Source organism: Miscanthus floridulus, chromosome 10 (assembly GCF_019320115.1).
Source record: "Miscanthus floridulus cultivar M001 chromosome 10, ASM1932011v1, whole genome shotgun sequence".
Taxonomy (NCBI): Eukaryota; Viridiplantae; Streptophyta; class Magnoliopsida; order Poales; family Poaceae; genus Miscanthus; species Miscanthus floridulus.
This window is the reverse complement of record NC_089589.1, coordinates 122,716,804-122,741,285: the sequence shown is the minus strand read 5'-3', so window position 1 is coordinate 122,741,285 and position 24,482 is coordinate 122,716,804. Positions and strand designations below refer to the sequence as shown.

The window sequence follows — 24,482 nt, the reverse complement described above, 5'->3', positions numbered from 1 at the left end:
CAACTGAACGCGGTGATCCCAGAGGCCACTGATGCGATCGGGTGGAGAGTCTCACCGAGAACTGACATGGAGCTGAGGCCAGAGGAGAATGAGGTTGTCTCTTTCGCCCATTTCCAATCTTTTGGGTTCGGGGTGCCAGTGCACCCCTTACTCCGATAGTTGCTGTACTACTACGTGCTCCGCCTCCACGACTTGACCCAACAGGGGATCCTCCACCTCTCTGTCTTCATCATGCTATGCGAGGGCTTCCAAGAAGTCCCTGCCCACTATGAGTTGTGGTGGTCTTTATTCTAGGTGGTTCGCTCAGTGCCCGGGGCATCCATCTTTCTTGGATGGGGGCGCCTTGATCCAACTTGGTGGCTATACATCCCCAATGAGAGCCCGCCGCTGTCGTCTTATTCTCCTAATCGGTTATGTGGTGACCTCCCTGGAGTCGTGGGAGGAACTACCGCCCCGGGAGGACACGCAAGGTGTGGCCCTACTTGTTGGATGCGATCATGGACCTTGTTGGTATTTCTTGACACATACAGAAATAACCCACAAACGCACGGAATTACCATTGTAGCATTTCATCAGAAGTATTCAGGGTATCGTATTTCCATGAGGAACGGAGGTGTAAGAGTCTCTTATGCAAGTTCACCTAATGATAACAAGAAGAAAGATAGCTTGAGTAGTGAGGTTTTCTAGGGACAGAGATCCTAAGCTAAGATAGCTTTGCCACTATATACTTACTTCGGGCACCGGAGCAAGCTGGTCTGCCTAGGCAATCCTAGCCTACGGCTCTACCCCATACCAGGACATAGGGGATTACAAGGGATGGACAGAGCTGTCACCACCTACCACCTACCCCTCAACCGTTGGGTAGGAGGCAAACGAAGGTAGCCTCTAGCCTAAACACCACATCTACGCTATCGACTACTACTCTAGCAGTGATCAATGGTTATTCGTCTTTATCAGGGTCCTCTACTAGAGCATCCGCCTTGGTGACTGGACGATGAACCTACAAGTAAATAATGAACAAAACAAACTTAAAGTAGAACTCACCACCGAAGATAAACATGAACCTTATACTCCAAGTAGTATTCGGATCATAGAGGTGCAAGTGGAGAGGAGCCGATGATTTTCGGCATTCCTTCTGCTAAGTGTACAAGGGACCCCGAGTACACAACAGGAGGTAGTCGACAACTCCTGGTACTTCTCCACTCTTACTCACTCACACCCTACACTAAAACTAGCTAGAAGCTAAGATAAGAGTGTGGCTCTTCTTCTCTTCTTGCTACATTGTGCTCTCTTGTGTTGTGTTTCATCCTTGATGATCTAATGAGGAGGGGAGAGGCCTCCTTTTATAGGTAGAGAGGAGGGGGCTCCTTTGAAAATGCTTCATCCCCTCATGGAAAGCACCAAACCAACCTCCAAACCGCCATCTAGGTGCACTGAACCTAGGATGACACACTAGGAACCTGACGTGGGTAAGGCAGCATCTATCAACACGTGAAAGATGGGCTCGAGAGGCCCCAGTGGTGGTACGGGCGCACTAGTGGTGCTGCCGCACCCCAATTGGGCCAAAATGGCCCCATCTTCGGTGGGATGCTTCCTTTGGGCCTCTAGGTGGGTTCTGCAAAGATTTGCGCCATTTGGAGTTGATTTGATATGGGTTTTGTCCTTTTTTTCATCACCTCACTAGGCCCTAATTTGCCTAGTAAGTGGGCCTTCTCTCCATGGGCTCCTGTCGGGTGATGTTACACCTTGTTCTTTGTGTACTTTTGACACATTTCTTGTGTTATCCGACATGTCCTCCATGCAATTAATGAATCACCAAAACTCATGGAATTTTGTTATGAGCCCTATTTCTAAGTTTGGTGTTCATTCGGATGGATTTTATATAAATGTTGGCGGTTAAAAGTGCGAGTTAAGGACCGCCAACAAGCTCCCCCACACTTAGTCCTTTGCTCGTCCTCGAGTAAAGTTCTAAGGACTAAGCTGGTTCATCTCCTCGATTGAAGTCTGCTTACAAGTTATTCCAAACCTCACCTAGACCTGTGAACATTCTGTGTGTCTACCATAAAATCTTGAGTGATTGGATAATGGAATAGTAATGATTCAAATCTTTCTACTCTACTTTTGCTTAGAAACTTAGGTTTTGTCTGATTTTGAAAATGTAAGTGTTAGCATTGCTCCTCAAAATGATTCACTCAGGGTCACTCATATGTGTATAACTAGGTTCCTCACTTAGGCAAAAGATGTTTCCTTTGCTTCCTACCTCTAGAAAAAGCTTATGTGGAGCTCAAGGTATGGTAAAGTGTGGCATACTTACCTTACACATGTTGCAAAGTCAAAATCCAAATCTAAGGAGAAATAAGTCATGCAATCTGATCAAGAGGTGCAAGTGTGTGGTATTTTGTGGTTTCTGTGGAAAGAAGTACTCCTTTATTGTTTTTTATCTTTCTTCACCATTGGTTTATTTTCTAGAGGTCATGGCAATCTTTTGACTCTTATCTCTTTTTTTCTTTTCTCTTTGGACTTTCTATGAGTCCTTTTTATTTTGGACTTTCCTTTGTCCAATTTTTTTTCTCTTTTTTTCATTTCATGCTCTCTTTTTTTATGAAACCTTGGTGAAGCGAGATCAAGAATTTTCATGGACCTTTCTCTTTGCGTGTGGATGGATGGAATTTTTGTGCTAACTTCTAGTGTAGAAGCTTAGCTTTATTTTGTGGGTGGCAGTTTACGTCCTCTTGAATCATGAAAGCATGAAATATTTCTTCACAAAGTATCACAACATTTTGACAAAGCTCAGTACAAGAATAAGTAGCATGTGAACAAGGTTTGAAAGGAATTCATCTTTTGGCCTTGGTAGGTATTTAAATATCATCTGAGGAGCATGCTATTTGAGTTTTTGATTTTGTAAATAAATCCCAAGTACTTTTGCAAAAGTGAGCAAGTTTCATTTCTATCCTACTATATCTCATATTCCAATCACTTAGATAAAATGGGTTCCCTATGATAAGTTATTCACAAGTGTAGGAATATTGGCAAGGAATAAAAAGTATGCAAAATTTTAATCATAGGATGACATGGAGATGGAGCATCACTTTTTAGTTTGCATTTTTGAATTTATCGAGTTTATTTTTAGTGACTAGAATTATGCTTGTTTTAAACTCAAAATTATTGGGAGTTGAGGGTAGTGTTGCACAAACCATCGTTGTAGTGGAAGAAGTTTAAGGGATTCAGATGTGGTTAGGCTAAATCAAAAGTTCAGCTAACCCACTCTGGAGCCATTTTGTCCTGTCCTTCGTACATGGTGGATCCTTCTGAGGTTGTGCAACGTGTTGGCGGAAGATCTCAAAAGTGTGTTCTTATGCATGAGAGATCTCCCCCACACTTATTTTTATACCTTTTTATTTAATAAAGAAAAACAAAAAATAAAACAAACAAGGGCTCTACCAGCTTAAACACTAGGAGCCTAAACTTTATTATTATGATTATTATTGCATTTATTATTATTATTATTTATATTATATTTTATTTATTTATTTGTTCACCTAACTTTTATCTTTTAGCAACACTCAAGCAAGGCTGATGGTAAAGGTGCAATAAATCCTAGGCCTTGGCTTATCTCCAACATAATTACTTCCATTGTTTTATGAAAGTAATACTCCAAAGTTCATTAATCAAATTTCAACACCATGTCAAATTTTGATTAAAGAAGGACTATTTTAACCTAAGCACCATGCTTAATTTAAAAGGCCTATGGATGTATTCATGAATACACCCAAACTAGAGCATACTACATAAACAAGGGAAGCATGGATTTGCATGATCAAGTTTTATTCTAATGGAGATAACTATGAGTAAAAAGAGTCGATGAACAATGATTGACCTTTGCATACCTAAGTATACTTACCGATAGCATATGTGGATGGTTGCTTTGAAGTTGCTGCAGTGGTTGCATGACTACATATGGTCCAACTCAGGCGAACCACAAGGCTAGGCCACACACACAACTAGTGTGTATGGACCAAGGACCTTAGTGGTAGCAAAGGTCTAGGAGAGGGGAACCCACGTTTCTCTCTCTCTTTTCTTTTTGCAGCTTTATTTCTCTCTCTTTTCATCTCCTTTATCATATGTTATTTTTTCTCTCATTTTTCTTTTTTTCAGCTTTCTTTCTTTTTTCATATATATTTTTAGCCCTTTTTAGCAAGGCAGAGCTGACATCATTTTTTTAACCAAGATAGCCTTTGGTGTGTATGGAACTTGTTGTGAGACTCTCACTATTCTCCCCCAGACTTGGACTTTTGTGTAAAAGTCAAGTGTGCCATGTCGGGGTCTCCCTTTTTAAGTGTAGCCTTGTATATCCCCTGTTCTTCTCAATCTTGACCTAAAATGGTTAGTGATCAAGAATACTCGAAGGTACATACTTACTTGAAAACATGTTCTTCCTTTTATTGATAAGAAAAGTTTGTTTTTTATGATAATTCAGGTTATCTCCTAGCAGTGCTTAGTTTATGGTCATAAGCTTGACCGCCAAATCCAGGACAAGTTCATAGCCAGAAGCTATGATTGGCTTCGATGGTAGTGGCTCTAAGAACTCGTCCTAAGGAGCAGAAAGATTTTTTTTCAATGGAAGGGCTTCATGATGAAAAATAATAAAAGGAATAACTTTTTTTAAAAGGAATGATAAAACACACCGATATATGGGTGGACTAGGATCAGGAGATATTACAGCAACCTGTTCCCCGGCAACTGACGCAAAAATGCTTGTTGGTATTTCTTAACGCATACAAAAATAATCGGCAAAGAGCACAGGAATTACCGGTGTAGCATTTCACCCGGAAGTATCCAGGGTATCGTATTTCCACGAGGAACAGAGGTGTAAGAGTCTCTTAAGCTAGTTCACCTAATGATAATAAGAAGAAAGATAGCTCGAGTAGTGAGGTTTTCTAGGGATGGAGATCCTAAGCTAAGATAGCTTTGCCACTATATACTTACTTCAGGCACTGGAGCACACCTAGGTCTACTAGGCGATCCCAGGCCTATGGCTCTATGCCAGTACCCGGACATGGGGCATTACGAGGGATGGATAGGGCTATCACCACCTGTCCGCCTACCCCTCAACTATAGGGTATGAGGCAAACGAAGGTAGCCTCTAGCCTAGACACCACAGTCTACGCTATCGACTACTACTCTAAAGTGATCAGAGTTATCAGTCCTTATCATGGCCCTCTACTAGATTATCCGCCTCGGGGATGGATGAATGAACCCGCAAGTAAATAATGAACAAAACTAATCTTAAAGTAGAACTCACCACCGTAGATAAACAAGAACCTTATACTCCAAGTGGTATTCGGATCATAGAGGTACAAGTAGAGAGGAGCCGATGATTCCCGACATTCCTTCCACTAAGTGTACAAGGGGCCCTGAGTACACAAGAGGAGGTAGCCAACAACTCTGGTACTTCTCCACTCTTACTCACTCCCTACACTAAAACTAGCTAGAAGCTAAGATAAGAGTGTGGCTCTTCTCTTCTTGCTACATTGTGCTCTCTTGTGTTGTGTTTCTTCCTTGATGATCAAATGAGGAGGCGAGAGGCCTCCTTTTATAGGTGGAGAGGAGGGGGTTCCTTGGAAAATGCTTTATCCCCTCATGGTAAGTACCAACTGACCTCCAAACTACCATCTAGGTGTAACTGAACCTGGATGACACCCTACGTGGAAAAGGTAGGCATCTGTCAACACGCGAAAGATGGGCCTGAGAGGCCCTAGTGGTGATGCAGGCGCACCCCAACTGGGCCCAAATGGCCCCATCTTTGTTGGGATGCTTCCTTTGGGCCTCTAGGTGGGTCCTACAAAGTTTTGCACCATTTGGACTTGATTTGATATGGGTTTTGGCCTTTTTGGCACATTTCTTATGTTATCCCGACATGTCCTCCTGTAATTGATGAATCACCAAAACTTGTGGAACTTTGTTAGTTATGTGCCCTATTTCTAAGTTTGGTGTTCATTTGGATGGATTTTATATAAATGTTGGCGGTTAAAAGTGTGAGTTAAGGACTGCCAATAGACCTGAAGGGCCGGGGCCTAACGGGGACGAGGGTGATCCGTACCTTCATCGGCAGTTGGGTCCTCCCCTTGAAGATGAGGCACCAACCCTAGTGGGAGTTCCAAGGCCCAATGGACCCGTCAATCGATTTGAGGGTCACCATCTGTGAGGATGACATAGACCAATGGGTGATGAAGGTTATGGGAGAGTATACGCTGGATAATGGCAGGGGGGAGTCCTCGTAGGCCTTTAGCACCGGCCATCCCCCACCGATAGATGGACCTCTCATCGGAGTGGTCTCACACCCGCCGCCAGTTCCTCCCGACGATGTGATTTTTTGGTGTACCACTATTCATGTTGTTTCTCTTCATTAAATTAACTAGAGTATGCAAGCAATGCCCATGCTAGTATTTGTGTTCATGATGCTTATTAATTTAACTAGTATTTGGAAATTGCCTACTTTCTAAATAGGTGGACGTGGGCGTGATGGCGTCCCGAGGATTGTTGGCCCTGGAGCCGGGTTCTTCATCCGCGGTCGTGCTCGGAAAGTGATCCGAGGAACCATCCCCCAGTGGGGGCAGCCACCAGCAATGATTTTGTCCCCTGCTATTTCAGACGGTCCGGTGAGTCGTTTGCCTTCTCTATCAGATCGCTCTCCCCCTTATCCTGTGGGCTTGAACTTGGCCTGCATTGTGTAGAGAGACGAAACGTCACCTGTCGCACCCAGTTTTCCAAAGAATACCAAGCGATAACTATATGTGTACCTAGGATGTCCACATGACACATATAGCAACAAATATGGAGATTATCAGAGACAATGCTTTATTACATATCAAAACAAAGTTACAACAAGACTTACATCTATTACAAAGCATAATGGAAACTATTCTATATCTTCTCTTTGGGTCTCCATACTCCATAGGGAAAGTTAACTGGGGGAGCACTTGCCTAGTACTCTTGGAACTCCTTTGATGAACTCATCACTTGAACCACCATCTAGTACCCATCTAGGATTTTTGTTGATTATAAAGCAAGTGTGAGCGTACCATACTCAACAAGTATAACATGAGGGATGCAAGGCTCAAAAGGCTGGACATGGCTGAACTATGGTAAGCACTTTTAGTTGGTCATATTTTATTTATTAAACCTAGGTTGCTAGGTTATGCTTAAGCTCCCAAGGTGAAAGTATAATAATTATGATCAAGATTAATGATCACCCAAACCATCCATAGAACCATCTATCTCAAAAAGGATCTAGGCCGCTTGTGTCCGTAAGCACGGCTGATATATTAGTTTATAACTCTGTAGAGTGTGTACACTTTCACCATGAGTCATGATTACCCTTTGCCGAAGTGATCAGCCTCTTGACTCACTTCCAAGGTAAGTCAGTAGGGATTACTATGAAGCTTTTCACCAGTAGTCCTAATAAGTAGTAGCCGCTAAGGTTTCAGTCTCCCAAGTGTCATGGACACCTTCCTCTAAGACTGGTACACTTGATCCTAGTCTAGCACTCACCTTGGTAGGACAAGGGCCATAAGCAGCATGGTGCCCTCCTCTTGCCCTTTTGGTAAGCTGCTAACAAACTAGAATAGATCAAGATACTGACCTGAGCCATGTAGTTCTCATGGTTGTACTGTGAATCCTGGGTTGCTGCTTTAAGATTTAGTCCTTACGGAGGGCAGACTAGAGCACCCAAAAAGTCCCAATGGTCTAGCCCCCTTCTGTCCATGTTGCTAAAAAGCATCATTTTAACATTGATTCCATAACCCATTAGTCAAGATTAACATTATATAGTTTGGTGATTGCAGACTAAGCAACTACCCATATGCATAAACCCGAAGGTAATCAAGGAATACGGGGTACAAGAGTGCTAGGTAAAATCCTTAGGGGTTCATCAATTAGACACATGCATATGAAAGATTATTATAAGGTTATTGGGTAACAAGGAGCCTCATGTTACACTTGCCTTCCAAAACACTTGCCGATGGTTCCTGCCGGGTTCATAAACCTAGGGTCCCCAATGGACCCGCTTCCTTGCAATATTTGGCCTAGCAGGCAGCGCAGCGACAGCACGCGTCTAGACCTACCTAAACACACAATGACAAGCCGAGACCACGATCCAGTCCCTGACCGACACCTCTAGCCAGGAGACCTGGTCGGAGCCCCAACCGGAAGGCCTGGCCATGGTGGGACCATAGTCCGACTCTGACCCCATTCTTCCAATCGAGGATATGCCAGACCTTTGCTCGCCTCTCTTTCCCGACCGACACGATCAGGGCCAACTGGGAACGACCGACCAGGACGCCTTCTCGATGTGGGCCCAGGGAGCAGACGGAGTAGATAAGGTAAGGCGCTCAAGTCAACCGCAATACAGAGGACCGTACCCTACCATGCCTAGTGCACCTATAGGACGGTGCCACCAGGCCATGTCCGACGGACACTATACAGCCTTCCCGACATGTCAGAGCACAAACAGTATTGTGGGTGCCGTCCTTTGCTGTCCCTGGTGAACACTGTGCAGCCTACTAGGTCATGAATAGTATGGTGGGCGAACACTGTGCATCCTGTCAGATTTAGTAGGTCATTATCAGTGAGGTGGGTGATGTCGTGCCATACCCGACAGCATGAGCAACAAGACTAGGTAGCACCTATACACACTCTCGCCCTTTCCGTCTTTGACTTGTAAGGCAATCCCCTTCATTTATAAATGGGGATGTGCTCTCTCCTAAGAGGACAACGGCTCAATAGCTAAATAGCTTTAGAGCTTGACAGCTACACAGTCTACATGCTCTCAACAGCTGATAAGCTCGGACACACAGAGCATATGCTCCAACACATAAAGCATGTTTGAGCATCCGTCACTCTCTTCCACTCAGTTCAGAGTCAGAACGGGCCTCTAACACCCCCCTTCTCATCCCTTACTCATTTGTAACCCCACAACAAACTTCGAGCACCTAGGCTTAGGATTAAAGTCACTAACCGATCAAAACTAGATATAGGACATGTTGCCTGAACTAGTATAAATCCTATGTCATTGCGTGCTAGGCCACATCCTATCACAGCGCATGGAAAAACTACAAATATTTACTTGTCGGCCACATTTTGCACCAATAGTTGGCACCGTCCGTGGGGAGATACGCCGTGCGTTCACGCTTTTGGTCATCGGATGGCCCACCTTTCCACCATCTTTGGCATGGTGGGCTTGAGCGATATGATTCGCTTCAGCTCGCTGGAGTTTCCCATTCTCCCACTTGTTGGGATGTGGGTTCCTCCCATCTTTGAGCTGCTCTAGACCTTCCTCTTTGGAAGTCTGGACTTCATCACTAACTAGCTCGGCGTGCTCCACCTCTACAAGGAGGCACTCGTCCTGGCGTCCACTGGAGAAGGAGCACCCTCCACCGGCCCCAAGCCACTCAATGACCTCAACATCGAGACACCCACGCTTCGCCTCAAGCCCAAGCTGGGCTCAAACCCCATAGTGAGTGATGTACATATTGTTCTTTACTCACTATTTAACAGCTTCCACCAACTCTCTAGAGGGACCCCATTGTCCACACCATGACCGCCGTGCGACCGGTTCCCCTATGGCTTCACGTCCCCCATGGACGCATGAGCATGAGGGCTCCGAAGGATGCTGACGCTGCCCCCTCTCATGTCTAAGTTCATGGGGATGGTGGGCTACGCCCTCGCCTCCTTCCACGACCTCGTCGATGATGAGGTCGAAAGCGACGGCTCCAGCATTGGCGACATCATGGCACCAGGACACCCTCTGTCCTGGGAGTGCACTATGGTGGACTCCTTGGGACAGCTACCAAAGGTAGTGGAGCCCTTGCAGACTCACACCCCTCCTAACCCCCGTGCGCAGGCCCTGGCACGTGCGTAGGAGCACGGCGAGGAGTTATGACAAACGTGGCAGAGTCAGTCGCCGCCTCCGCAAGTGCACCCGATGCATCACACTACGCCTCATGCGTGTAACCCGGCCAGCGGCACTCGGGGTCGTGCCTGTCAGGTCCAGCGTAACATACTGGATGGAGGGGATGAATCCCTCAGTTTGCTCGGGCTAGCCAGAACATCGCTGTTGCGGGGATGCTCCGGTGCGGCCTCCCTGAGCTTGCCGACCCCAAAGAGTAGGCAATCCACCAGACCCTCTGGGCGCTGGTGGAGACTACCGCCGTTCAGTAGGCGGAGAGCTCTGTGTTGCGACACTGGCTCACGCCATCTTGCCCAACTAGGGGACTAGGGCCACACTAGTCGAATCGCTCTGTCCACTCACCGCAGTAGTTGTCGGACGTCATGCAGGAAGCCGTAGCTGCACCATAGCTCGACCCGGTGCCCGCTCCACACCAACCACCTATGCACGAATGGCTCGGGTCGAACCGTGATGCTCGCAGCGTCATCAACAATCGATGCCACACTTGACATGATGATGTCCATCAAATGGTCGCGAGAGCAGGTGGCGTGGGCCCTGGCCTGACCATCGAGGAGTGTGAGGACATGCACCCCAGGCATGGTGGTCGACCAAACAACTGGAGCCCTAGCCTAGATGGCCCAGGGCCATGGGCCTTTGGTCGCCACATCTAGAAAGCACTGTTCCCATAGCGCTTCCGACCTCCCACCAACATCGCTAGGTACACCGGGGAGACGAACCCCAATATATGGCTCAAAGACTTCCAACTCGCCTGTTGAGCCAAAGGAGTGGATGATGACTACTTCATCATCCAGTGCCTCCCCATCTACGTGGGGGAGCATGTTCAAGCATGCCTAGAATTCCTTCCGCCCGACAGCATCCGCGACTGTGCGGATCTCAAGAGGGTCTTCATCAGAAATTTCTAGGGGACGTATGTCCATCCTGGGAATTCCTGGCACCTCAAGAGCTACCAGCAAGAGCCTAATGAGTCCCTGTGGGATTACATGCATAGGTCCTCAAAGCAGTGCAACTCCCTTCCTGATGTCATCAATGCGGACGTCGTCAGTGCGTTCCTCTCTAGGACAACCTGCAAGTCCCTGATCCACAAGCTCGGCTGTGTGAAGCCTCGTACCATCCATGACCTGCTCGACATCACCACAAAACATGCCTCCAGCAAGGAGGCGGTTAGGGCAGTCTTCACCGATGGTTAGGATAGAGGCAAGGCCAAGCGCGAGGACCAAGGCGAATGCCCCTCCACACAAAAGGGCAAAAGAACAAGAAGGACGACCGGCCAACCTAGCTTTGGTCACCGTGGCCGACCGTGTGGGCAAGCAGCCCAGCAGGGCTAGCCTGACCACTTCAACAAGCTCATGGAGAGTCCATGCACCAACCACGCCTATCCCGTCAAGCACATCTACAAGGACTGCGAGCTCCTCAAGCACTTCCTGTGGCAAACCACCAAGCCAAAGGAAGGGAAAGGCAAGGAGGAGGTGGCCAAGAAAGGAGGCACGGCGAGCAAGGATGAAGATGGCTTCCCCGACCCCAAGAAATGTCTAATGATCTTTGGGGGATCTGACGCCATCCACTCCAAGCACCAGCACAAGGTACGCTATAGAGAGGCATGTGCCACTGAGTCAGCCATCCCCTCTTTCCTTAGCTAGTCAGACTCCCCAATCACTTTTGATCAGATAGACCATCCTTCCCACATCACCTGACTGGGTCGCTACCTGCTCATCGTCGACCCCATCATCCGCAAGAAGCGCCTCACCAAGCTGCTAATGGACGGAGGCAGTGGCCTCAACATTCTCTACATCGACACCGTCGATGCCATGTGTATCCCCTGGTCAGAGCTCTATCCCATGACCTCTCCCTTCCACGGTGTGATACCGGGGACATAGGCGTACCCACTCGGGTAGATTGACCTGCCTGTCACATTTGACGATCGAGCCAACTTCTGCTTAGAAGTCCTGACCTTCGATGTGATGGACTTTCTAGGGTCCTACCACTCCATCTTGGGGCGGCCATGCTACGCCAAGTTCATGGTGATCCACAACTACACCTACCTCAAGCTGAAGATGTCAGGGCCAAACGGCCTCATCACCGTAGGTAGCACCTTCTTGCATGCCTACACGTGCGACCACGAGCATTACGAGCTCGCCACTACCATCATCAACTCCACCGAGCTCCCAAAGCTCAGGAATTCGGTGACTCCAGTAGTCCCCGACCGCAATAGGCAAACCTCCTCAAGCACCTTCCATCTGATCGAGGAAACCAAGGCGGTAGAGATCAACCCTAGCAACCCAACCAAGATGGTGTAGATCAAGACCAAGTGCCCACCAAATAGGAAAGCAAGCTCGCCAACTTCCTATGCGCAAATCACGATGTCTTCATGTGGAAGCCTTCTGACATGCCGAGCATACCGAGGGAGGTCGCCGAGCATGCACTAGACATCGTCCTGGGCTCCAAACCCACCAAGCAACGCCTACGTCGCTTTGATGATGAGAGGCACAGGGCCATAGGCGAGGAGATCACCAAACTTCTGGCAACCGGATTTGTCAAAGATGTATAGCACTCTGACTGGCTAGCTAATCCTGTTCTTGTGAAAAAGAAGAATGAGAAATGCAGAATGTGTGTTGACTATACTGGACTCAACAAGGTGTTCCCAAATGACCACTTCCCTTTATCATGCATAGATCAGATAGTTGACTCCACCTCAAGGTGTGAAATCCTCTCCTTCCTGGATGCCTACTTAGGCTACCACCAGATCGCGATGAAAGAGTCCGACCAGGTTGCGACTTCATTCATCACCCCGTATGGTTTGTCCTGTTATGTAACCATGCCTTTTGGTCTGAAGAATGCTGGTGCCACCCATCAACAGTGCATGCAGGGATGCTTCTCCAACCAAATCAACCCGCTCGACCAACCTAACCAAGTCGAGCGGCCGAAACCAACAATCACCGTCTATTTAGATGACATAGTGGCGAAAACGGCACAAGCTAGCGACCTGATCGCAAACTTGGCCACCACATTCGCGAACCTCCGAAGGTTCAACGTCAAATTGAATCCCAAAAAATGTGTTTTTGGGCTTCTGAAGGGGAAGCTGCTTGGATACATCATGTCCGAGTGTGGCATCAAAGCCAACCCCAAAAAAATAACGGCCATCCCCAACATGGGCCCTATACGCAATGTCAAGGGCGTACAGAGGCATCAAAGCGAACAACCTCCTCCAGTGCAGGAGCCCTCCAATACGCCACATCCTTCGACGAGAGCAGCCCCTTCTCGGTGAAGGCGGCCAGCACCTCCTCATCCACATTGGAAGGCCTCTAGTTCGACATCGCGCCACGGATCTATGAGCGGATCTGTAAGTTTTTCCTCTCCCTCGCTCTGCTCTCCTCTCTCCTAGAAACCCCCACAATGCACGAAGGTGCTTAGCAAGAAGAAGGAAGAGGAAGCAGCGGTGGTGAATGGAAGGCGAAGAGACGGGAGAAAAAACCATCTCCTCCCCCCTATTTAAATGCGAAAGGACGTGTGGCTGGACATGGCCTGGCTGACGAGACACGCCTGCCCAACGGAACATCACTTGGCTGGCAGGATGTGGCCTAGGTGCGGGAAATGAGGCATAGCCACACGCAAACGACCCTCCGCCTTCCCAGGAAAGGTTTGGAGGCGCCCACTGATGGAATCTCCATCAAGGAGAAGCCAGCCGGTCACCCAAGTTGATCGAACGGCTCGAGCGGCTATCATGAAATGGGTAAGGAGCAGTGGTATGCCCCATGTAGGTTATACTGACTCCACGAATGACGGACCCGGATTCCACTTGGACATATCCGATAGGAGCTCCTAGAACCCGACACTCCAGCCATCGAGCTAACTTTACTAACCCCTGACTTACTTTTCTAGTGCATGAGCATTCTTTCATCCATTCTCATGCATGCATTCATACATTCTGTCATATATTCATCCATACATTCATCCCATACATCCAAGCATTGAATATACAATTGTTGCATCACAACACTTCGCGTCGCGTCATGAAGCGGTAATCGTCTCATTCGATATAAGCGGCCAGCCCGCAAAGGGCTCAAGGCTACCTCACGCCAAATAGAGCCAAGGGAGAAAATGCAGATGAGCTCTAGCGGCCCTCGCCTGATCCGCTCAGAAGGGGATAGGCTCATCTTGACCTTCTCGTTCGATCCTGACCTCGAGCTATGCCCACAGAATCTCCATCGAGGCGAGGTCAGCGGGACACTTGAGTCGGTCTCTAGAATGGCTCGAGCATCTGCTAGGAGGCAGGTTAAGGAGTAGTGGAATGCCACATGAGGGCTATGCCAACCCCTTTACGAATGATGGACCCGGATTCCACTCGGACATGCTCGTTAGTGAGCTCACTAAGCGCGTCACTCGAGCCATCGAGGCAAGCAACGTTAGCTCAACCCCTCCAGTGGTGGAAACTATGGATGGGGTGATGCACGAAACTCAACTAACCCCTACCGAGCCTAATGGGGTTCGGGAGCTTGGGCCACCCGACCCTGACTTGGGAATCCAGCCGACCACGCAGGTCAAGGGCGGGACATACACGGGCGAACACCCCGACCAGCAGGAACACAGGAGTCTGCGGCCCCAGGAAGTAGTACTAAAGTGCTTAGCCTCCGACCGACTCACCAGTCAGCCGTAGGCTCAGGGGCTACACCCACCGGGTGCGCTTGCGTGCACTCGGCAGAAGACGGACTATCGACAAGTTCCCCCCACTTTGGGGGCTGGGCGCCTATGTCCCCCAGGAGTGCCTCCACGGCCTTCGCCAGTCCTCCCCATGGAAGTTGGGCGCTTAAATGCTACTTGGTTACCCTACATGGTACAACAAACCAAGGGGGAAAACACCGAAGTTCCAATAAACAGTCCGCCTCCACAGCATAATGGGCACAAGAATTACAAAGCAAATACAAGCTTTCATTAAGCTAAAAACACAAGCCCCAGGCTTTTACAATAACACGCAAAGCGAGTGTGAATAGCCCCAGGACTGCTCCGCACCTTGGGGCATGAAGCAAAACAAGGAAGCTAAGATCCTTGTTCTCCTGCTACAATGCTCTCCTATCTCTCTCCGCCATCTGATCCAGAATCCGAGACAGGGGCCCGTTTGAGACGTACGATGCTCTCTCCTTATGAGAGATTTTCTAGCATTGTACTCCTGTGCGCCCTCAAAAGCGGCAACTCAATAGCCCCTTCATGGCTTCATAGAAGCCCCAAAGGGGCTCGGGGGCTCCTGTTGGGTTCATAAACCCAGGGTCCCCAATGGACCCGCTTCCCTGCAATACTTGGCCCAATAGGCAGCGTAGCGATAGCGTGCGTCTGGGATGGCCTAGACGCAAAATGACAGGCCAAGCCCACGATCCGGTCCACGACCGGCACCTCTAGCTAGGAGACCTGGTTGGAGCCCCAACCGAAAGGCCTAGCCGTGGTGGGACTGCAGTCCGACTCTGATCCAGTTCCTCTGACCAAGGTTATGCTAGACCTTTGCTCGCCTCTCTTTCTCGACCGACATGGTCAGGGACTACTGGGAATGATCAACCAGGCCGCCTGCTCGGTGTGGGCCTAGGGAGCAGGCAGTGCAGATAAGGTAAGACGCTCAAGTCAACCACAATACCAAGGACCATACCCTGCCATGCCCTGTGCACCTGAAAGACGGTGCCACCAGGCCATATCAGACGAACACTATACAACCTTCTAGACGCATCAGAGCACAAACATTATTGTGGGCACCATCCTTTGCCATCCCTAGCGAACATTGTGCAGCCTGCTAGGTCATGAATAGTAAGGTGGGTGAACATTGTGCAGCCTGTCAGATGCAGCATGTCATGAACAGTAAGGTGGGCGTTGGCGTGTCGTACCCGATGACATGGGCAACAAGACTAGATAGGACCCGTACACACTCTCTCCCATTTCGTCTTTGACTTGTAAGGCAAGCTCCTTCATCTATAAAAGGGGATGCGCTCTCTTCTAAGAGGACAACGGCTCAACAACTAAACAGAGCTCGACAGCTACACAATCTATACGCTCTCAATAGCTGATAAGCTTGGACACACAAAGCATAGGCTCTAACACTTAGCGCACGTTTGAGCATCCATCACTCTCTTCCACACGGTTCAGAGTCCGACTGGGCCTCTAACACCCCCTTCTCATTCCTTACTCATTTGTAACCCCACAGTAAACTTCGAGCACCTGTGCTTAGGAATAAAGTCACCGACCGACCAAAAGTGGATGTAGGACACATTGCCTGAACCAGTATAAATCATGTGTCATCGCGTGCTAGCTCCACTTTTACAGCGTACGATAAAACTACAAATATTTACTTGTCAGCCACATGTCGCACCGACAGTTCCATTTCTCAAATCTACTCCTCGTGTAGCTCCACTTTTAAAGTCGGCAAAGAACCAGTACAAGCATCACAAGAACCTATAAATAGTACACCAATGAGTACAAAAGCATACTATAAAGATAACTAACATGTACTACTACTCATCATTACGAACTCGTGAGCGCAAGAACCAACTAAAACGGAGCTACGGCTAAAAAGTTATAAGCTTTTGAAGTTTTAGGGATTTATTTATAATTAAAGAGGCATATATGTAAATAGTTTTCAAAACGCAATTACCAAAATATAAATATTTGGGCTACAAAACTATTTTATAAACATAAAAGTCTTTTGTCATTTTTAGAATTATTATATGGATTAAAATAGATAAATGACATCACAAATAAAATATTATGGCATCATCAATCATTTTATGAAAACAAAGTACACATCTATTTATAATTCTTTTATAAAAGCAAAACATATTATTTTCATAATTATTTTTATGAAGACAAGATATTGAAAACATGTCTCTAAATAGTTTTATAAAACATAAGCATGGTATTAACATTTTTGTGGATATATAAAACATATATAAATTTATTTTTCAAAGTTACTTTTACTAGGACAAAATTGATTCAAACAACTTTATAAACATTTTATATTAAAAGTATATTTATTACAACATTAACAAATCATATACAAATTTATTTTGATGAAAAACTACTCTGACCAGGCCTAAAACAGGATTAACTATAGCTTGTAGGGGCTAGCATGGAAGATATACAAGCCTCATAAAACAGTAGATCGATTAGGAGAAAGCTAAGGGGTTAGAACGCAAAGTGCGTGTGCACTATGTTGTAGACTGAGTCTTCGGGCCGCAGACCGATGGAGGGATGTCTGTGCGGTCCACCGAGGACCAAGTCCAGGAGTGAAGAGGTATGTATTGGTGTATTTTCATTGTATTTCTGGATTTGATTTTGTAAAGGAAAACGGCCACAAATAGAGCATGACGTTTGGAGATGATGTCATCAAGCTAATCTATCCTACCCTATAATACACCAGTTTGAATAAATCTACAGCCACACAATAAATGTATGTTCCACAGTCATGACCTATGCTACATCCACACCTATAAATACACCCAGAAAATATAACACTATCAAAACAGATGCACCAGATTATCTCTGAGTCATTCTCTCTCATTACTCATCTAAATCCGATGGCTCATGCCTGCCTCATCTCCCACACCCGCGTCAAGCCCCCGCACGCCCGTGCCTAGAAGCGCACGGTTCGATCCCTCACGTTCCTTTTTTTCGTCAAGAGCGACCGCGGAAGAAAAAAAACATCACGCGCCGCCGCTCCTAGTTCCCAACGCGGCTAGGGTTTCCCGGCCACCGCCACGCAGGATCCGACTGCAGGCGGCACGGGCCTAGACGCGATGGCGACGCAGAAGGGAAGCGGCGGCACGGTGCTCATTTCTCTCTCTTCTCTCCCCTAAATTTCTCCCTCTGCCTCTCTCTCCTCAGATGTCTCTCTATCCTCAGATGCCACTCCGCCTTCGCCAATATGCCTCCATCACCGTTCCTCGAGCGAAGCGGCTATGGGCATGCGGGGTATGCAGCATGGCGGCATACGGTGGGAGCGGCGGCGGCAACGCGGAGAGAGACGGTGGTGTCCAAGGTGGTGGCATAGAAGACCGCGCGTGGGGCGTCCAATGGTGGGCTCAGTTCAAGGTCTCCCCCGCGGCGGGCTCCGGACGGCAAGGGCAACTCGACAACGCCTTCGGGGGTGTCTTCCGCTCCTTCACGCTTCTCCTCATCGGCATCGTCGTGTTCTCGATCTGCCTCTAATCCATTAGATCTGCTTTGGCCCCAAGCCGCGAGTACACCCTAGCCCCTCGGTCGGTCGCCGGCCACTGCCTAGCCCCAGCGCCCTAGCGGTGGCCGGCCCAGCGCCCTGGCCCTGCTCGGCTGCTAGGCGGCCAGGGGCCGCTGCCCGCTGAGCTCCTCCTGAGCGAGAAGGGCGCCAACGTGGTCTTTGATGTTGGTGGCCGGATGTTCGCAGCACACCGGTGCATGCTCGCCGCCTAGATTCCTCTTCCATTCTCTCTGTGTGTTGCTGTTACGGCCAAAAGATGAACATTACAAGCTAATAGAACTTGCGCATTTGTACTAATCCGTGCAGAAACTTGTGAAAATCGGAGGAAAATGATTATAGATCCAAATAATGTGAAAGTAATTTTGTTACATTCATAACTTTATCCTCTGCCTGTGAAAAATATGTTTGCATATGTTACTCTAACCAAAATTTCTTCATTTTTTTTGCCAAATTGTAGTCTTCAAGATTTAAGTTGGATTTCACTTTGAATGCCAATTTTCATGCTTCCATTAAGTAATTTTACCATTAGATTAGCATTTGATTAATTACTCAAAATATGCATAATCATTTGTTTTTGTAAATGCTTGATAGGCCATCTTGGGTGCCTCCAGGATTCATGCTCAAGAGGATTGTGCATTGATTACTATTGTTTCGCTTAACGAAGTGATGTTCTCCACTGGTACGGTTTGGTTCCATACTTCCATCTATCTTTCTTATTTCTATAATTCAAATATTTATGAATGAACCCTCAAAATATACCTTAATATTCTGATTTTGTTTGCATTCAATACAACATTAACCACCTAGCAGTATGGACAAGATCATGCAGTAGTTCAAATTAGTAGGAGCTAACACATTTTTACCTAGATAATCTTTGTTTGAAGGGAACAGGTTTTTTAGTCAGATTACAACATGAGCCTAAAGACCTAAACCATGTCACCTCAATTCTACCTTTCACTTCAATTTTAATCCCAAAATCTCCACTTGGTGATTTAGTTTTGGCACATTCTTTGCATTCTTGTGATTTGGGATCACCAATATTTTGATGAAATTCTCCTGTGAGACTATGATGCGGACTGAGACTATAATCATGATTCACTAACACTAGGTGCTAGGTTGGCTAGGTTGCTGATGTTTCACAAGGTTTGGCGATGTGCCGGTGTGGAACTGTGGAAATATGTGATGCTCTGACCTACACGTGGATTGAGCTAATGTGGTAAAAAATAATGTGCTTTATACTCTTTTACTTATTTTTCCGATATTCTTTTAGCTAATAGAATCATATTTATCATGGCTTTATTAATTGGTCAGTCATTTTCATGTTACCAGTATCAAGGTTGAATCTCATGTTGATTGCCAGGAAACCCTAATGAAACATCTCTTGCTTACTGACCCAGGTAGTCATGCAAAGGTTTCTCAAGAAATTGCACTTCTGAAGTTTGTTAAGTGTTCACTCTAAAACACCTAAGGATGTTGTTCATTTAGAAGCATCTAAGAAGAAAGATAATACAAAAATTTACTCATGGCCTCTGAAAATCCTTGACATATTTTGCAAGCATTCATAGTGCTACATTGGAGCCCTAAAGTTCACATTTGTTGTCTCCCAGCCACTCTATGGCAGATGTTGTTTTCCCTTCATTTTTTTACTTTTCTACTCTAGGGCTTTTTAACTTAGAATGTGATTCAAATTAATTGGCTGGGTGATCAGGTGTCTGATTCATTTTCCAGTTGAATCTATTGATTATGATACCTTTGTTTTTAATTTTATTTTTACTTTTCTACTCTAGCATTTCAGATTAGAATGTGATCCAAATTAATTTGCTGGGTGGTCATGTGTAGGTTTTTTTCTTTCACAAAACTGATTCTAAAAATCTATTGCTGCTGATTCATTTTTCAGTTGATTTTATTGATCTGCTAAACAAGGTTAGCCTTAAATATGTACATACTCTCCATTGGTCCCAGAGTCTATTTTTGAAAAGCTTGTATCAAATCCAAACAAAATTTCTAACTGATTTCTATATATTTATTGATAAAAACAATTTTTGTACAAGAATTACGTCTTTCACAAATTTGATGTATTTTTTTTCTGATTTGCTTTGAGAATGTGGAGCAGGCCAAAGCCATCCTTTCATGTATGAGGGAAAAAGGAGAAAGGGAATTAGGGATTGACATTTCACTTGTTAGTTTTTTGGATATAATTAAGATGATCTTGTAAATATCTCAGTAAGACAGTAAGTTATATTTGCTACTTTGCTCTTTTATCTTTCCATGAACCATATTAGTATGCCTTTTGTGGAACTACTTCAGATCACTGGTTGTTTTTATTAAGTTTGTTTTTGGTTGGAGGTCCTAATGTTAAACACTCTATATTCTTTCAACATGCAGCCTTGAACACTTGGGGAGATTCCTTCTGTCAATGACTGAATCGGTGCTCCGGCTTAGGGACCTAAAAAACTATGTTTTGGTATAATCAAACCTCCACCCTTCTCACTTTAGCGGAGTGTGCGTGCGTGATAATTTTTCAGTTACTCTTGTATCTGCAGAAAATAATGCATATTTGGGTTATTTTAGAGATTGGAACACCTTAAGGAGTATGCTCAATTAGTTTTTCTATATAAAATGGAGAACATGTTTGATCATAAGCCTATGCGCTCTTATATCCTTTGGATGGAAAAGGGAGTATGCTAGACTCACTAAATGTATCTGTACAAAATATTCCATTTATTCCCTGGTTATGTACCTGATTATTTACAATCTTCCATGTATTCCCTGGTTATGTAGCCGCTTATTTACATAAGCTTTATATTCTCTAGAAGTGTCATATAATTGAAGAGAAAAACTCAAAACGCCCTACAAGTAACATGAAGAGCGTTGCATTCCTCAAGTAGCCTATTTTAAACTGGATCTTTTGTGTTTGTCCTTGTAAGATGGAACAGAAATGCTCATTTTGTTTATCTCCAATAATAATAAGTTTACATGTGATCCTGTTTGCATATATGTAACACTCAGCAATGAAGGATGTGCAATTTTTGTTATTCATAAAGTATTCGACATCTTTATGCATATCACAATGATCTAAGTGAAATATGAAGTAATCATAGCCTTGTAATGAATGTTGCAATTAAGTTGATATTGTTTCTTGTGCACATACTCGCTTCGATGTGACTGGTTTTTTTTGTTGCATTGTTAGGAAAAAAACCAAGAATTAAGATTTTCTTGATATTGCTCTATTATAAAAAAATATTTTAATAGACATGTGCGTGTTGCACGTGCATGTCCACCAGTAAGAGATAGTTGAGCACGGACGGCTGTTTGTTCCCTGCGGTCGCCGCAAGGGAGGAGCTCACGGTGGTGCCATGACCGGACCGCCGGAGCGGCTCGGCTGCGAGCTAGAGGGCACGGAGGACGTCAGAGAGAGGCGCAAGCAGAGGAGGAGCTCACCACGTGTCCGATGAAGGTGATCTCAGTGACGAACGTAGACGTGCTCCACGGGGAGGCGGAAGAGGAGCTCCGGCGAGCGAGCACGGGTCCTGCACGGACGGCCACGGGTAGACGCCGAGAAGTGCTGCTTTGCGTGCGGCGGTATCTTGCGGTGCCAAAATAGGAAGAGGGGAGGTGAATAGCGGCGTGTGTGACATCGAGAGCTCGACCCGAGCTCTATCAATGGCGGCGGCGGCAACTGGTGGCGCTGGGGAGGGCGAAAGGCCAAGCGGAGAGGCAAAGTGGTGGCGGTGTCCGCGCGCAAGGCCGCGGGCCGTTTCATATGACGAGGAGGCGAGGCGAAGGGCCGGCTACGGACCTCGGGTGGCGGCGTTAATGGCGTCATTTGCTGCATGCACGGATTGATGTGGTGTGATGAAGGGAGTGAAGAGGGGCGTTACTGCAGGTCTTTGATGGCGCTTGATTGCGGCTTGACTGACTGGAGAGGAGGGGGGCGCAGCTGGCCGCCTTCCTGGCTTGATTCACCCATCGGCCATGGATGCAAGGAGAAAAGGAGAGAGAGCGCGCGCTGGAGGTTGCGGATGACACGCGGGGTCCACCCGTCGGTGAGAAAGGAAGCGGGACCCGCCTGCCAGTGTAAAGAGAGGGGAGGAGGTGGGTGCCGGCCGGTTTGCCCTGTTGGGCTTGCCGAGCTGGGCCAAGGCTCAGCTGCGGGGCGGGAGCTGAGGGAGGCGTGGGAGTTGGCTGGGCTCGGCCCAAGGAGTAATTCGGAGTAGGCTGAAAATGAAAAGAGAAGGAGGAAGGAGAAGAGAGATTTGGGCTAGATTTGACCCAAGACAGGTTTTCAAATATTTCTAACTTTCTCAAATATTCTTTTCAAATATATCTGTAACTAGTTTTCCAACTAATTTTGTAAATTTATTTTTGAAATCTATTTTAAACTTTGTTTTCTCAAAAATAGAGAAAACCCTATTCGAGGCTTAATCGAATTTTACAATTCATTTTTCATACCAATTAAATTCATGCAATCGGCATGAATTCAACATAGAAGTTTCTAAACCTTATATTAGTTTTAGTTAAATAAAAATTATTATTTTACCTCCATTAAATGCACAAAAATTATATAAATGCTCAATTTAATTACTAAATTTGAGAAATCAATTTTTAGGGTGTTACATTGCCACGCACCGTCGCCGATCTCGTCTGACCTCGGACAGTCTTATCGTGATGCAGCGTCAGACGACGAAGAATACTTTAAGTTAAAGGAGTTTTGCTGCAAGGCGATAGAATTGTATTCAGGGGCTAGTCTGGATGCTGACAAGCTGCGAGATGAGCTGAAAGCCGCGCGCGCCGCACTGGACGTCACCCAATAAGAAGCCACCCTGGCGCGAGGCGAGAAGGCGGCCGCTGACGCGGAGGTCCAAAACCTGCTTGTCGACACTACTGCCGCCAGTGGCGCCGCCTTCCCCTTGTAGGCTCCAGACAATCCGGTCACTGCAGAGGAGCTCCTCTGAGCCCTGTTGGCCCACCTTTCGGGTTGTGGTGTCCAAAGCCGTTCGCCAAGGGGCTGCCACGGTGCTGGCCGCTGCTTAGCTTTAGTTTTGCGCAGAGGTAAAAGTCCTAGTAGTGCACCAGGCTTTTCCGCCGGTACCGGATGATCAAGATTTTATGGATGATCTGTTCGCGAGCGTCGAGCCAGCCGCCAACGTCGTCTTAGCGAAGGTGAATGTGGATGGGATATTGCACGCCCACGTTGACCCTTGATCTGTGGGATGTATTAGTAGTACAAGTCATGACTAAGTTTGGTCCGTGGGATGACCGTATGTGGAGTCTTAATTATTTACATGCATGTATGTGTTAACTTTTGTTGAACTTTGTATTAGTTTAGTTAAACTCTGTTGAGCTTGATGTAGCTCAGGTCCTTTGGACATTTGGTAACTGGTTTCTAGCCCCTGTTGGTTGCTTTTGCCTGCAGATTTCTTTCTGGTTTTTTTTCTGATCTGTAATATACTAACGGTGTTCGCCCTTTCTGATAAGAGGACGTGGGTGTATAGATGTTGAAATTTTCTTTGATAAAATTTTTAAACTTGAAAGAACCATGCAGCGAGGAGTTGATCTAAACAAGTCTCACCTCAATCTAATGCAGAACGGATGAATCATAGCTGTTAACTTTTACTGTGAACGCAACAAAGTCCGCCCGCTGTGTATTTGGTCTCGTAGGACAGCATAAAGTGTTGTAGCAATCAGTCTGCCCCTCGACTACTGTGACTACTTAGATTGGAGTGGAATAAGTATATAAAAGACCTATCATAACTGCACCAGGCATTCAAATGTCAAGCGTGTCATTGTGGTTTGAGGATCTCGATTGACATTTAATCTAACCGAAATCATGCTTACAGATAGCAACTAGTTACCATACCACGGATGTATACTCTACAACAAACGATCATAACTTTCCCCTGACCACGTCCCTCTACTATATTAGATGAAACGACGTTTACCTATTTCTTGTAAACCATATGCTCGCCTGATAATCTGAGCAGCGTAAATTTGAACGGGCCAGACATGTAACCCTTGTATAGTTATGAGTAGAACTTTTGCCTGATCGGTTGTGCTACAAATAGGAGCAGCTTCAAACACAGCCGAGGGAGTGTAGATGATCAAAAACTATAAAACCCTGTAGCCATCTCTAGCTAGCTGCTGCCCCTAGGCTGCTATGAGCCTACAACTGCTTGGATTGGACTGTACTATGCCAGTATATACTTCACCGGATGACCGATGGTCTAATGCCAGTGTATACTTCACCGGATGACCGATGGTCTAACCCGTCTAAAATATTCAGTACTTGATACTAGTAATGATGACCGT

At 46.4% G+C, this 24,482-nt stretch overlaps 1 long non-coding RNA gene across 3 annotated transcripts; it reads left to right on the top strand.

Annotated features, from left to right (window-relative positions):
- Positions 1-18,469: 18,469 nt before the first annotated feature.
- Positions 18,470-20,966, top strand: LOC136485559 (uncharacterized). Of its 3 annotated transcripts, none has more exons than XR_010766475.1 (4): positions 18,470-18,852; positions 19,298-20,096; positions 20,287-20,404; positions 20,559-20,966. It is a non-coding gene; the product is annotated as an uncharacterized lncRNA (long non-coding RNA). The 3 variants fall into 3 exon arrangements; XR_010766476.1 differs by having other exon boundaries at positions 19,289-20,096; XR_010766474.1 differs by having other exon boundaries at positions 19,282-20,096.
- Positions 20,967-24,482: the final 3,516 nt, after the last annotated feature.